Source organism: Thalassophryne amazonica, chromosome 5 (assembly GCF_902500255.1).
Source record: "Thalassophryne amazonica chromosome 5, fThaAma1.1, whole genome shotgun sequence".
Taxonomy (NCBI): domain Eukaryota; kingdom Metazoa; phylum Chordata; class Actinopteri; order Batrachoidiformes; family Batrachoididae; genus Thalassophryne; species Thalassophryne amazonica.
The window spans coordinates 91,292,389-91,304,371 of record NC_047107.1 but is presented as its reverse complement, the minus strand read 5'-3'; the positions used below and the strand labels follow the sequence as shown (position 1 = coordinate 91,304,371).

At 40.2% G+C, this 11,983-nt stretch overlaps 1 protein-coding gene across 3 annotated transcripts in view; it reads right to left on the bottom strand.

The window, feature by feature from the left end:
- taok3a (TAO kinase 3a) overlaps positions 1-11,323 on the bottom strand; it is a 204,130-nt gene extending 192,807 nt beyond the window's left edge. For 2 of the 3 annotated variants that reach the window (XM_034170867.1, XM_034170868.1), the window contains exon 1: positions 11,194-11,323. The gene's annotated coding sequence lies outside the window, so the exon portion shown is untranslated. The remainder of the gene's footprint in view (positions 1-11,193) is intronic. The other variant, XM_034170870.1, reaches the window with a different exon arrangement.
- Positions 11,324-11,983: the final 660 nt, after the last annotated feature.

Here is an 11,983-nt window from a genome sequence, read left to right as displayed (position 1 = left end):
TACATACATACCACACACATATATATATATATATATATATATACATACATACACACACATATATATATATAATATATATATATACATACATACACACACATACGTAAGCCAAGTACTTTAATATTGTCAGGACAGTTGTTCCAGATGTTAACACCTTTGACAGATACACAATGTCTTTGTGCAGTAGTTCGGGTACTTGATTTCTCAAAAAAATAAAATTGCTCTCAAATTATAACTGGAGTCCCTCAGTTTAAACAGATCCTATTGTTTACTTTTAAATTAATGCATAATTTGTATTGTAATGTAATAAACCAAGTCCCAGAATTTTAGAATATGTAAACAGGCAAACAATGGAGTCATTGGCTCGCAATATGATGTTACAAATAATTCTTACAGCTTTTTGCAACAAAAAATATTGGATTAGTATTAGTTTTATATGTATTTTCCCATACCTCAATACAGTAGGTCATGTATGGAACAAGCAATGAATGATATAAATCGTTAATGAGTGTTGGGAAATTAATCTTGTGCTTTATGCAGAATTGCAATTGCACAATTTGGATTTACAAAATGAATATGCATTTTCTAGCTCAGTTTATAGTCAATAACACCACAAGAAATTTTGTTTCAGTCACAGTTTCAATTTCAATATCATTCAGGGGTCGAATTAGTACGTGCATGTGCTAGTTTGTGCACGTATTATTTGAGCGGTGCCATACTTTATACTGCACTAGCACTAGTGCAAGTAACTTTATCTAAGTTTCATCAACTACAACCCAAGAAAACTACAAGAAAACAGGAAAAAAAAAAAATTGTGGCAGTCAGTAACGTTACTTTTTTAGACCAAGCAGAGGGAAAAAAATATGGAATCACTCAATTCTGAGGAAAAAATTATGGAATCATGAAAAACAAAGAACGCTCACACATCACTAGTATTTTGTTGCACCACCTCTGGCTCTTATAACAGCTTGCAGATTCTGAGGCATGGACTTAATGAGTGACAAACAGTACTCGTTCATCAATCTGGCTCCAACTTTCTCTGATTGCTGTTGCCAGATCAGCTTTGCAGGTTGGAGCCTTGTCATGGACCATTTTCTTCAATTTCCACCAAAGATTTTCAATTGGATTAAGATCCGGACTATTTGCAGACCATGACATTGACCCTATGTTCTTTTTGCAAGGAATGTTTTCACAGTTTTTGCTCTATGGCAAGATGCATTATCATCTTGAAAAAATGATTTCATCATTCCCAAACATCCTTTCAATTGATGGGATAAGAAAGTGTCCAAAATATCAATGTAAACTTGTGCATTTATTGATGATGCAATGACAGCCATCTCCCCAGTGCCTTACCTGACATGCAGCCCCATATCATCAATGACTGTGGAAATGTTCATGTTCTCTCAGGCATTCATCTTTATAAATCTCTTTGGAATGGCACCAAACAAAAGTTTCAGCATCATCACCTTGCCCAATGCAGATTCGAGATTCATCACTGAATATGACTTTCATCCAGTCATCCACAGTCCACGATTGCTTTTCCTTAGCCCATTGTAACCTTGTTTTTTTCTGGTTAGGGTGTTAATGATGCTTTCCTTTAGCTTTTCTGTATGTAAATCCCATTTCCTTTAGGTGGTTCTTACAGTTCGGTCACAGACGTTGACTCCAGCTCCTCCCATTCGTTTCTCATTTGTTTTGTTGTGCATTTTCGATTTTTGAGGACATACTGCTTTAAGTTTTCTGTCTTGACACTTTGATGTCTTCCTTGGTCTACCAGTATGTTTGCCTTTAACAACCTTCCCATGTTGTTTGTATTTGGTCCAGAGTTTAGACACAGCTGACTGTGAACAAACCAACATCTTTTGCAACACTGCGTGATGATTTACCCTCTAAGAGTTTGATAATCCTCTCCTTTGTTTCAATTGACATCTCTCATGTTGGAGCTATGATTCATGTCAGTCCACTGGTGCAACAGCTCTCCAAGGTGTGATCACTCCTTTTCAGATGCAGACTAACGAGCAGATCTGATTTGATGCAGGTGTTAGTTTTGGGGATGAAAATTTACCGGGTGATTCCATAATTTATTCCTCAGAATTGAGTGAGTCCATATTTTTTCCCTCTGCTTGGTCTAAAAAAGTAACCGTTCTGACTGCCACAATTTTTTTTCCTTGATTTCTTATAGTGTTTCTTAAAAGCCAGAAAGTTGCCATTTGAAATGACTTTAGTTTTGTGTTATGTCTGTGATCTCTGCTTTTTTTCTACAAAATTAAACAAGTGAATGAACATCCTCCGAAGCCGGTGATTCCATAATTATTGCCAGGGGTTGTATAAGCACCAGTAGAATGAACCAATAAGGAATAAATAAGAAAAAAACAATTTCCAGTTTGTTGTCTTCGTCTTCCCTGCATTTATGACTCTCACACACGGAGCGAGTTTCTGTAATCTATTTGTTGTGGAAAGCTGACAAACGTCACCAGCGGCGCCGTCCCTGGGCTCACAACATCCTCATGAGACATTCCCAATTCGGGGAGTTTCGGAGAGCTGCAGCAAAATAATTAGGGCTGCCACTACTATGTCGACTACTGGAACCGTTGACAACCTAATTTATTAGTCGACGAGTCATTTATTTGATTTAACTCTTTGTTTTTCTCTCAATTCATAGTTTTAGGCAGCGAGCAGTCCTGCCATCATTTGGATGTTCAAATTTGAAAAAAGAAGCCGATTAAAACAGTGGCCATCTTGGTTCAAGGAGCCGCCTAAATGCGCAGTTTACTGACGGAGCTGTCAGTGTGGTGTGTGTGTGGTGTGTGTGTGTGTGTGTGTGTGTGTGCGCGCGCGGAGGTCAACTGGCTGCAGACTGCGAGCGAGGGAGGGAAATTCCTCAACGGAGGCACAAGACGTTATTCTGCTGAGAACCATCAGTGCACTTGAGACAGCGAGCGGGAGGATTTTAACCTGAGAGAACATGTAAAGACAAAGACACACACACACACACACACACACACACAAAACAAAACCAAACCATGGAGCTGCCTTTACTGCTCTTTCCACTTTCTCTACCCATGCAGTTCTGATGGCACCGACCTGTTCACACCAGGTGCACATCGTATACTGAATTTATGAGATCATGAGATTAAATAAACGTGCAGCCGATCTGCTCTGTGTAAGCCTGATCCCGTCAGATCTCAGAAGCTAAGCAGTGCGGGACCTGGTTAGTACTTGGATGGGAGACCTCTTTGGAACACCAGCGGCTGTGTGCGTTTCTAACACTGGAGTTGCGTCAGGAAGGGCATAAAACCTGTGCCAAAATATCAATGCGAATCTGGTTGTATCCGCTGTGGCGACCCGAACACAAAACGGGAGCAGCCGAATGGACAACCATGCGATTAAATAAACAGTCAAATATCCTTAATGAGAATATATAAATGAACTGAGCAAAAATTATGCATAAATGGGTTAAAAAAAACCCTGCTGTGGAGAAGCTGTGCAGTAATGTTCAGAGGCACAGATCACAAAAAAGCAGGTGAGAAACTCTGAACTTTAACAGCTGTTATTTTCCAAACGTATGTATTATTCAATCTTAAACTTAATGTAGTGTTCAAGCACAAAACGTGACTGGTGAGGAGAACGAAAAATGACTTTTAAAAATGAGTTCATCACACTAAAATGAACTGGAGTCAGAATAAAAATACAAGCTGCTAATTTTGTAACCACCCACTGCACCAGGTGATTTCACTGATTAACTGATTCCATGTGCTCAAAGTGATGTTAATCAGTGAAATCACCTGGTGCAGTGGGTGGTTACAAAGAAAACCTGCACCCTTTTGGCCCTTTCTGGAATCAGTTTGACACCTATGCTGTAGGGAGATGATTCCACAAAACAGGTGCATGATAAGAGAAAGCTTCTGTGGCCTGCAGACTTTTTAGCACCCTAGGGACAGAAAGTAGCCATGCGCCCTGAGAACGCAGAGCCTGGATTGGTACGTAGAGTTTAATTAGGTCATCTAAGTAGGGAGGCGCTAGTCCATGAATAATTTTATATGTTAATAGCAGAACCTTAAAATCCAACCTCACAGAGACAGGCAGCCAGTAAAGATGTGCTAAATGTTAAACTTTCTGCTTCCTGTCAAGAGGCGGCTGGCCGCAACATTTTGAATCAATTGGAGACCCCTAATGCTGGACTGCGGTAAACCAGAAAATAGAACATTGCAGTAGTCTAATCTAGAAGAAACAACACATGAATCAGGGTCCTCAGCATCCGCCACAGACAGGATGAGCCAAATCTTTGCTATGTTTCGCAGGTGGAAGAAAGCAGTCCTTGTAATATCTCTGATGTGGAGGTCAAAGGACAACGTAGGATCAAAAATTATCCCAAGGTTCCTCACTTTGTCAGTGTGATGTATGACACACAAGCCTAGGCTAAGCGTTAACTGGTCAAATCGATGTCAATGTCTCGGTGGACCAGGACCCATCATTTCAGTCATGAACATCTGATGCTGAGAAAGAACATCTGATGCTGAGAAAAGATATAAGATACAGTGAGGAAAATAAGTATTTGAACACCCTGCGATTTTGCAAGTTTTCCTACTTAGAAATCATGGAGGGGTCTGAAATTTTCATCTTAGGTGCATGTCCACCATGAGAGACATAATCTAAAAAAAAAAAAAAAAAAAAAATTCCGGAAATCACAATGTATGATTTTTTTAATAATTTATTTGTATGTTACTGCTGCAAAGAAGTATTTGAACACCTGTGAAAATCAATGTTAATGTTTGGTACAGTAGCCATTGTTTGCAATTACAAAGGTCAGACGTTTCCTGTAGTTCTTGACCAAGTTTTCCCCCACTGCAGCAGGGATTTTGGTCCACTCCTCCATACAGATCTTCTCCAAATCTTTCAGGTTTGGAATTTCAGCTCCCTCCAAAGATTTTCTATTGAGTTCAGGTCTGGAGACTGGCCATTCCACTCCAGGACCTTGAAATGCTTCTTATGGAGCCCCTCCTTAGTTGCCCTGGCTGTGTGTTTGGGGTCATTGTCATGCTGGAAGACCCAGCCATGGGTCAGCGGCAGGAACGGGACAGGAGGTCCTCAAACTGGAGCTCCTGCAGCTCCAGTTATTTGTAGGGCTGCCACAAACGACTATTTTGATAGTCAACTAGTCAACAATTACACTATGTAACACAATTTTTGTTCCTGGCTTCTAAGTGTTATATTTCAACTGCTTATGTCTAAAGTCTATGGAAAAATGACTACATTCAGCACAAACTTTGATTTCATTTTTTTTAACGTTCTAGAAAGTTCTAAAAGTTTCTTGAAATTTCTAGATAATTCTGGAAACTTCTAGAAAATTCTGGACAGTTCTAGCAGTTAAAGAATATTCTAGAAGACTACTCAGTAGTAGTGAAGGCGAATCGAGAATATTCTTGAAAACAGACAAATTTCAAATATTGTCCTGATCACAGAAGCAAAGTTTCTGTGGAATAACAGCTATTTTCTATTTATTTAAGGCATAACAGGTTAGGAAACACACTGGTGTATCCAGGAACAAAACAAAAATAAAATTTGTTACATAGTGTTATTTTTGCGATTAGTCGACTAGCTGGATCATAGTAGAGAAGGTTGAATCTTCGACTGGACTGGGTTGCTTGACGCGAGGACGTTTTGCTTCAAATCGCAGAAGCTTCCTCAGCTAAAATTCTTGCTCTGGTAGTCTGACTTCTGTCTTGACTCTTGTAGAGAAGAATAGGTAAGGAGAAAGAAAAATGACTTCATCACACTAAAATGAACTGAAGTCAGAATAAAAATACAAGCTGCTGATTTTTGTCATTTTCAAAGTTATTATAAGCTGCAGCTATATGTTTTATTCATTTCAAAGTGAGTTACCTCTTATTTTATTCTGATTTATTTATACAAAAAAAAAATATGGGGAGCCAAATCAGCCTGCATTATTCTGATCAGTTTTATCAAAGTTTCCTGCACGTCTGTATTTTTTCCTTCTTTAATAAGAGTTCAGTGTTTGCATTTGCTCCACAAAGTTCCACCTTAAAGACACTAACCACAAAGCTCCACCTTAAAGACACTAACCACAGGTTTGAGGACAAGGGAAGTTAAAATCTTAGCCAGAGAGAAGAAATGGTTTGAGAGAAGGGTCAAGGAGGGCATCCTATGTGAAACAGTTGAAACCCAGCCTTAACCGGGGAGGGGGTCTGAGACACGCTTTGTCTCCTGTTTACAATGGGGTACTCAGGTCAAAGCAGTTTCAGTCTTTTGTTCATGGTAATGAGTCATTCACGTCATCAGGAGAGTCATCAAGGGAGCCATCAGGAGAGGCGTCCGTCCCATCATTAAGAGGGACAGCTGCCCTATCATTAGGAGGGTGCTAACTAGAGCACAATAGTTGCTAATTAGAGCTATTGTTTTAGTCACTAGCCTCTCGGTAGGAGGGGTCTGGTTAGGTTTAAAACTCCAGCTTTTGTGGCTTCTGTTTATTCTTCTCTTGATATACTTTGATATAAACTGATCAGAATAATGCAATGCAGAATAATGAAACGTCTGACCTCTAATTGCAAACAAAGGCTACTGTACCAAACATTAACATTGATTTTCACAAGTGTTCAAATACTTCTTTGCAGCAGTAACATACAAATAATTTTTTTTTTTTTTTTTAAATCATACATTGTGATTTCCGGAATTTTTTTTTTTTAGATTATGTCTCTCATGGTGGACATGCACCTAAGATGAAAATTTCAGACCCCTCCATGATTTCTAAGTGGGAAAACTTGCAAAATCACAGGGTGTTCAAATACTCATTTTCCTCACTGTATCATATCTTTTCTCAGCATCAGATGTTCATGACTGAAATGATGGGTCCTGCCTTTAAGACTGAAATGATGGGTCCTGGTCCACCGAGACATTGGCATCAATTTGACCAGTTAACGCTTAGCCTAGGCTTGTGTGTCATACATCACACTGACAAAGTGAGGAACCTTGGGATAATTTTTGATCCTACGTTGTCCTTTGACCTCCACATTAGAGATATTACAAGGACTGCTTTCTTCCACCTGCGAAACATAGCAAAGATTCGGCTCATCCTGTCTGTGGCGGATGCTGAGACCCTGATTCATGCATTTGTTTCTTCTAGACTGGACTACTGCAATGTTCTATTTTCTGGTTTACCGGAGTCCAGCATTAGGGGCCTTCAACTGGATCAAAATGTTGCGGCCAGCCTCTTGACAGGAAGCAGAAAGTTTAACATTTTAGCACATCTTTACTGGCTGCCTGTCTCTGTGAGGTCAGATTTTAAGGTTCTGCTATTAACCTATAAAATTATTCATGGACTAGCGCCTCCCTACTTAGATGTCCTAATTAAACTACGTACCAATCCAGGCTCTGCGTTCTCAGGGCACATGGCTACTTTCTGTCCCTAGGGTGACTAAAAAGTCTGCAGGCCACAGAGCTTTCTCTTATCATGCACCTGTTTTGTGGAATCATCTCCCTACAGCATAGGTGTCAAACTGATTCTATAAAGGGCCAAGAGGGTGCAAGTTTTCTTTGTAACCACCCACTGCACCAGGTGATTTCACTGATTAACATCACTTTGAGCAGATGGAATCAGTTAATCAGTGAAATCACCTGGTGCAGTGGGTGGTTACAAAGAAAACCTGCACCCTCTTGGCCCTTTCTGGAATCAGTTTGACACCTATTCCCTACAGCAATAAAATAAGCAGATTCTGTATAGACCTTCAAATCCAGACTTAAGACACATTTATTTTCCATCTTGTATGGCTAGCATACTGGCATAGCACGTTACTATGCTTCCTATCATTTTAAACTCATTTTATTAGTAAGCGGACCGGGTCTCAGCCTCAACTTTATCTAAATTCTGGGCCTGTTAGTGAAGCTTGGGGCTAGCAGCCGACGATCACTTTAGTATTTTCTCAGCTTTCCTGTTGCTTAATGCTGATGAATTTTACCTTAGGTGTAGTTTTTCTGGCCGACTGATTCTGCTTTTTACCTTTCTATCCGAGACATGGATGATGTCATGTGCTGGATTTGACGGCTGCATAATTTCTGAAACGGATGTGGAACGGACTCTGCCGTGGTAACAGGCCCACTGAATGGCATGAGGGATGACCCCTGCCTGTGACTGGAAGCCTGCATGTACTTCTCATCAAATTCATATTTTGTTGTTATGTTCTGTTTTGTAAAACTTTGTAAAATCATGTAACTGTTAGAATGGCCTCAGCAGTGGGTCACCCCTCTGAGTCTGGTCTGTTTGAGGTTTCTTCCTCATTATCATCTGAGGGAGTTTTTCCTTACCACTGTTGCCTGTGTGCTTGCTCTTGGGGTTGGTAAGGTTAAACCTTACTTGTGTAAAGCACCTTGAGGCAGCTTTGTTGTGACTGGCACTATATAAACTAAATAAATTAAATTCATTACTTGTACACTATTTGGGTAATACATAAAAACTGATCACGTAGATGCAAAATTAAGGGCTCAATCAAGTATTCATGATTCAGTCAACAACCAACATGACCAACTCCTAACACAAAATGCCCATGCAAAAAATATTTTCTCACTTTTGTTTGATATGAACCAATTCTTCACTGGTAGTGTGACTGTAGCCTCACATCAGCCAGCTGTGAAGAACAAATGATGTTTGGACTCTGAGCATCCAGTAGCATGCCCCCCAAACCCCCAGATGACAAGCAAGAACAATAATAAAAATGTTACCTGCTAAACTTCTTGATGATTTGACCTCTGGTCTTATAAGACTCACTTGTTTCAGATCCTACACTACAAAAACTTTAAGTCACCAGATGTGGCTAACCTAATATTACAACCATAACCCTTCTACAAGACATAAGTATTGAACTTTATATTCATAACCTTTGTATAATTATCCCAAAGTCTGGCACCAACATCCTATCAGTCTGTCAAGTGAGAGTTAACAGGAAATAGCACAATTTAAATAAAACAATACACATAAAACTGCCATAAATGCCATCATCACTCATAAAAAAGCATGCCACTTTTAGTTCTACCCCTTGCATGGTCAAAGGTGACTTATCTGATAGATATGACTGACGTGAACAAGACGACAGCATATCGACAGATAGCATAAGGGAGATTAGATTAAATGATCAATGAGCCAGAATATGGTCAGCAACAGCTACAATTTATTTGTGCTGTAACTAATGACTGTGGGCTGATGATGGACCAGTGGACAGTCTTTATGATTCATCAATCTCTGAAGCAATAAAATCCATTTAATTACTTTTAGATTTTAATCTCTCAGACCAAAGTGAAGCATGCAAATAACTTGTTTTGCCCAACCAACAGTAAAAAATAAAACAAAATATTCAGTTTGCAATGACAAAAAAAAGAAAGGAATCAAGCTACATATTGCAATTTTTCTTGATGAATGAAGTGAAATGAGTGGTTGATTCAGTGTGATCATGTTTTCTGACACCACTTACAGTAGTTTATGTCAGTCTGAAAAGGTCACTAAATTCTAACGAGCAACATAAAGTGACATCTGATTTGTCATTTATTTTTTAGGATCAAAGATTAATCCATTAGCCCAAACATTATGAGAAAACTGTAAAGAATATATGACCTACAGATCAAGGTGACATCCTCAAGTTTCATTTTGTCCAAACAACAGTCCCAAAACCATCCATCAATTTTCTATACCCACCAATCCAATTAAGGAGCCTACCCCAGCAGTCATGGGGCGTGAGGCAGGGTACACCTTGGACAGTCTATTGCAGGGCCATATATAGCCAGACATATATAGCATTCACTCCCCCCCACCCACACACACACCAAAAGTGAATATAAAGTTTTATGTTCACCTAACATGCCTCTCTTTGGATGTGGGAGGAAGCCAGAGCATCCGGAGGGAACCCACGCAAACACAGAAAGGCCCCAGGTGAGAATCAAACCCGTGACCTTCTTGCTGTGAGGCAACAGTGGTAACCATTAAGTCACTGTGCTGCCCAGTCCCAAAACCAAAACATTCAATTTACAATTGATATTGAACAAAGACAGACAGCAAATCCTTGCAAGTGGAAAAGATACATGATAAAAAAAAAGCTATCTTCATTGAATAATAATTACCTAAAATATTTTTTTGAACATTGTTTTTCTGTCAGAGGCTTCAGCACTCCAAATGTGGGTGAACTGAGTGGATGTGGGTTTTGCATCCAGACTACATCCTCTCTCTGCGGCAGACAGATCAGACCATAAATGGTTGTGAACGACATGTAGATAGTGTATTAATATATGGGATTAAATCGGGACAATGTGGGTGTGGAAACGCGTGGGTAGACCTTAAAATAAATCTTTACAAACGGCAGTTTCACAGTCCAAACAACAAGAAGAGTCACAGGTGCGCTGCCTCTTACTCTTACTCACGCACTCTGACCGCGCAGACATCATCATTTTGGGTTAGTTTGGGTTTCGCAGCTTTGCCATTTTTTGAGTGGTATTACTTTTTAAGTCAGGTGCCGACGGTTTGTAACGTTCACGGGTCGCGCACAGTAATAAATTACAACACTGATGACGTTATTGTCGCCCGGCGCCTGCGTATGAATGAAGCTTCCAATCAGATAGAGACGTGAGATCGATGTAGTAACGGATGTGATTCAAGTCACGATGAGCCGTGGACGTCGCGTCGTCTGCGAAAAGCCGAGACAGCTCCGTTCGTAGTAAAACCTCATTGGCAACATCGCGCTTGGATGAGCTGTAGTTTACGTACTGAACGTTTCATTTCCACCTGTCAGCGGCGTTTGTTCAAACATAAGCGTTCACATTTCATCTCAGGTTTTAAGCAGGTGCAGAGAACCACGAAGTCAATTCACTTTAATGCGGTTTAAAAAAAAAAAAAAAAAAAAAAAAAACGAAGGGGGGGTGCAAACTGCGCACTTTAAAAGCGTCTATCTGTCGCTACCGTCCCCGCGTTGAATCTCTTATTTAAATAATAAATTCAACATAAGTGTCGAGTCCGGGGTCTTTTTGTTAACAGCTTGTGATTTTTATCTCTCAGCTACTTTTGTCGCCGTGACATTTAGCTAGAATAGCTTAGCCGCGGAGCCATGAGGAAGTGTCAGTAAGTGCTAGCATGAGCAGTTAGCTGTCAACAGGAACAAACAGTATAGTGACGGCCAAAACAACAAAACATGCACTTACGCTTCGAAATGGCAAAGTCGCTGCTGTTGAGAAGCCCCGAAAGCTTTTAGTCGCAGGCTCCGAAGATGTCGGTGTGACTTTGTGAAGTACTGTCAGTTGCTGTGGACTTCCTGAATGACGGAGCAGCGCGAGCACAACCCCGCGTGCGACTTTGACAGCTCGTGTGATAGGCAGCACGCGCTGGAGTCAGTCTGTGACGATCTGCAGCCTCTAGGCTCAGGAAAAATCAAACCGGTTTTTTTCTTCGTTTTTCCTTTTTTTTTTAAAAAAAACACAATGAGATTATGCAAACAAATGAGACACTCTATGTCTTTAAATCTGTCTTCACTTAAAAGCTGCCCCCGAATAACCGGCGAAAATGTTCAAAGTTTGAAGTCCAACACGCCTACATCTGATTTCCGTTGCAAATCATTAAAGATGAATGGAATCATGCCGACTGGCTTTTACAACTCCCGTGACATCAACCCCACGGCTTGCACAGTGCAATCCTGCCACCTAGTGTTGCTATATAGAAATTCCACTATCTGCGCTTTGTGTTTTGTTTATGAGTACATGACATATATAATGATGATGATGGCATTCGTTTCGGTAGAGACAATGGCAAAAAAGCCAACTACAAAAGCACTTAAAGTGCATGTCTATGCTGGGGTCAAAACTTACCCCAGCATAGACATGTTAGCATTTGCAGTCATTTTTCCAAACAGATCTTTGTGATGTCATACAGTGATAGAGAAACAAGCATCAGGCAGCATGTTGTTGCATCCCCTTGAGATTAGGGATGCAACAAGCG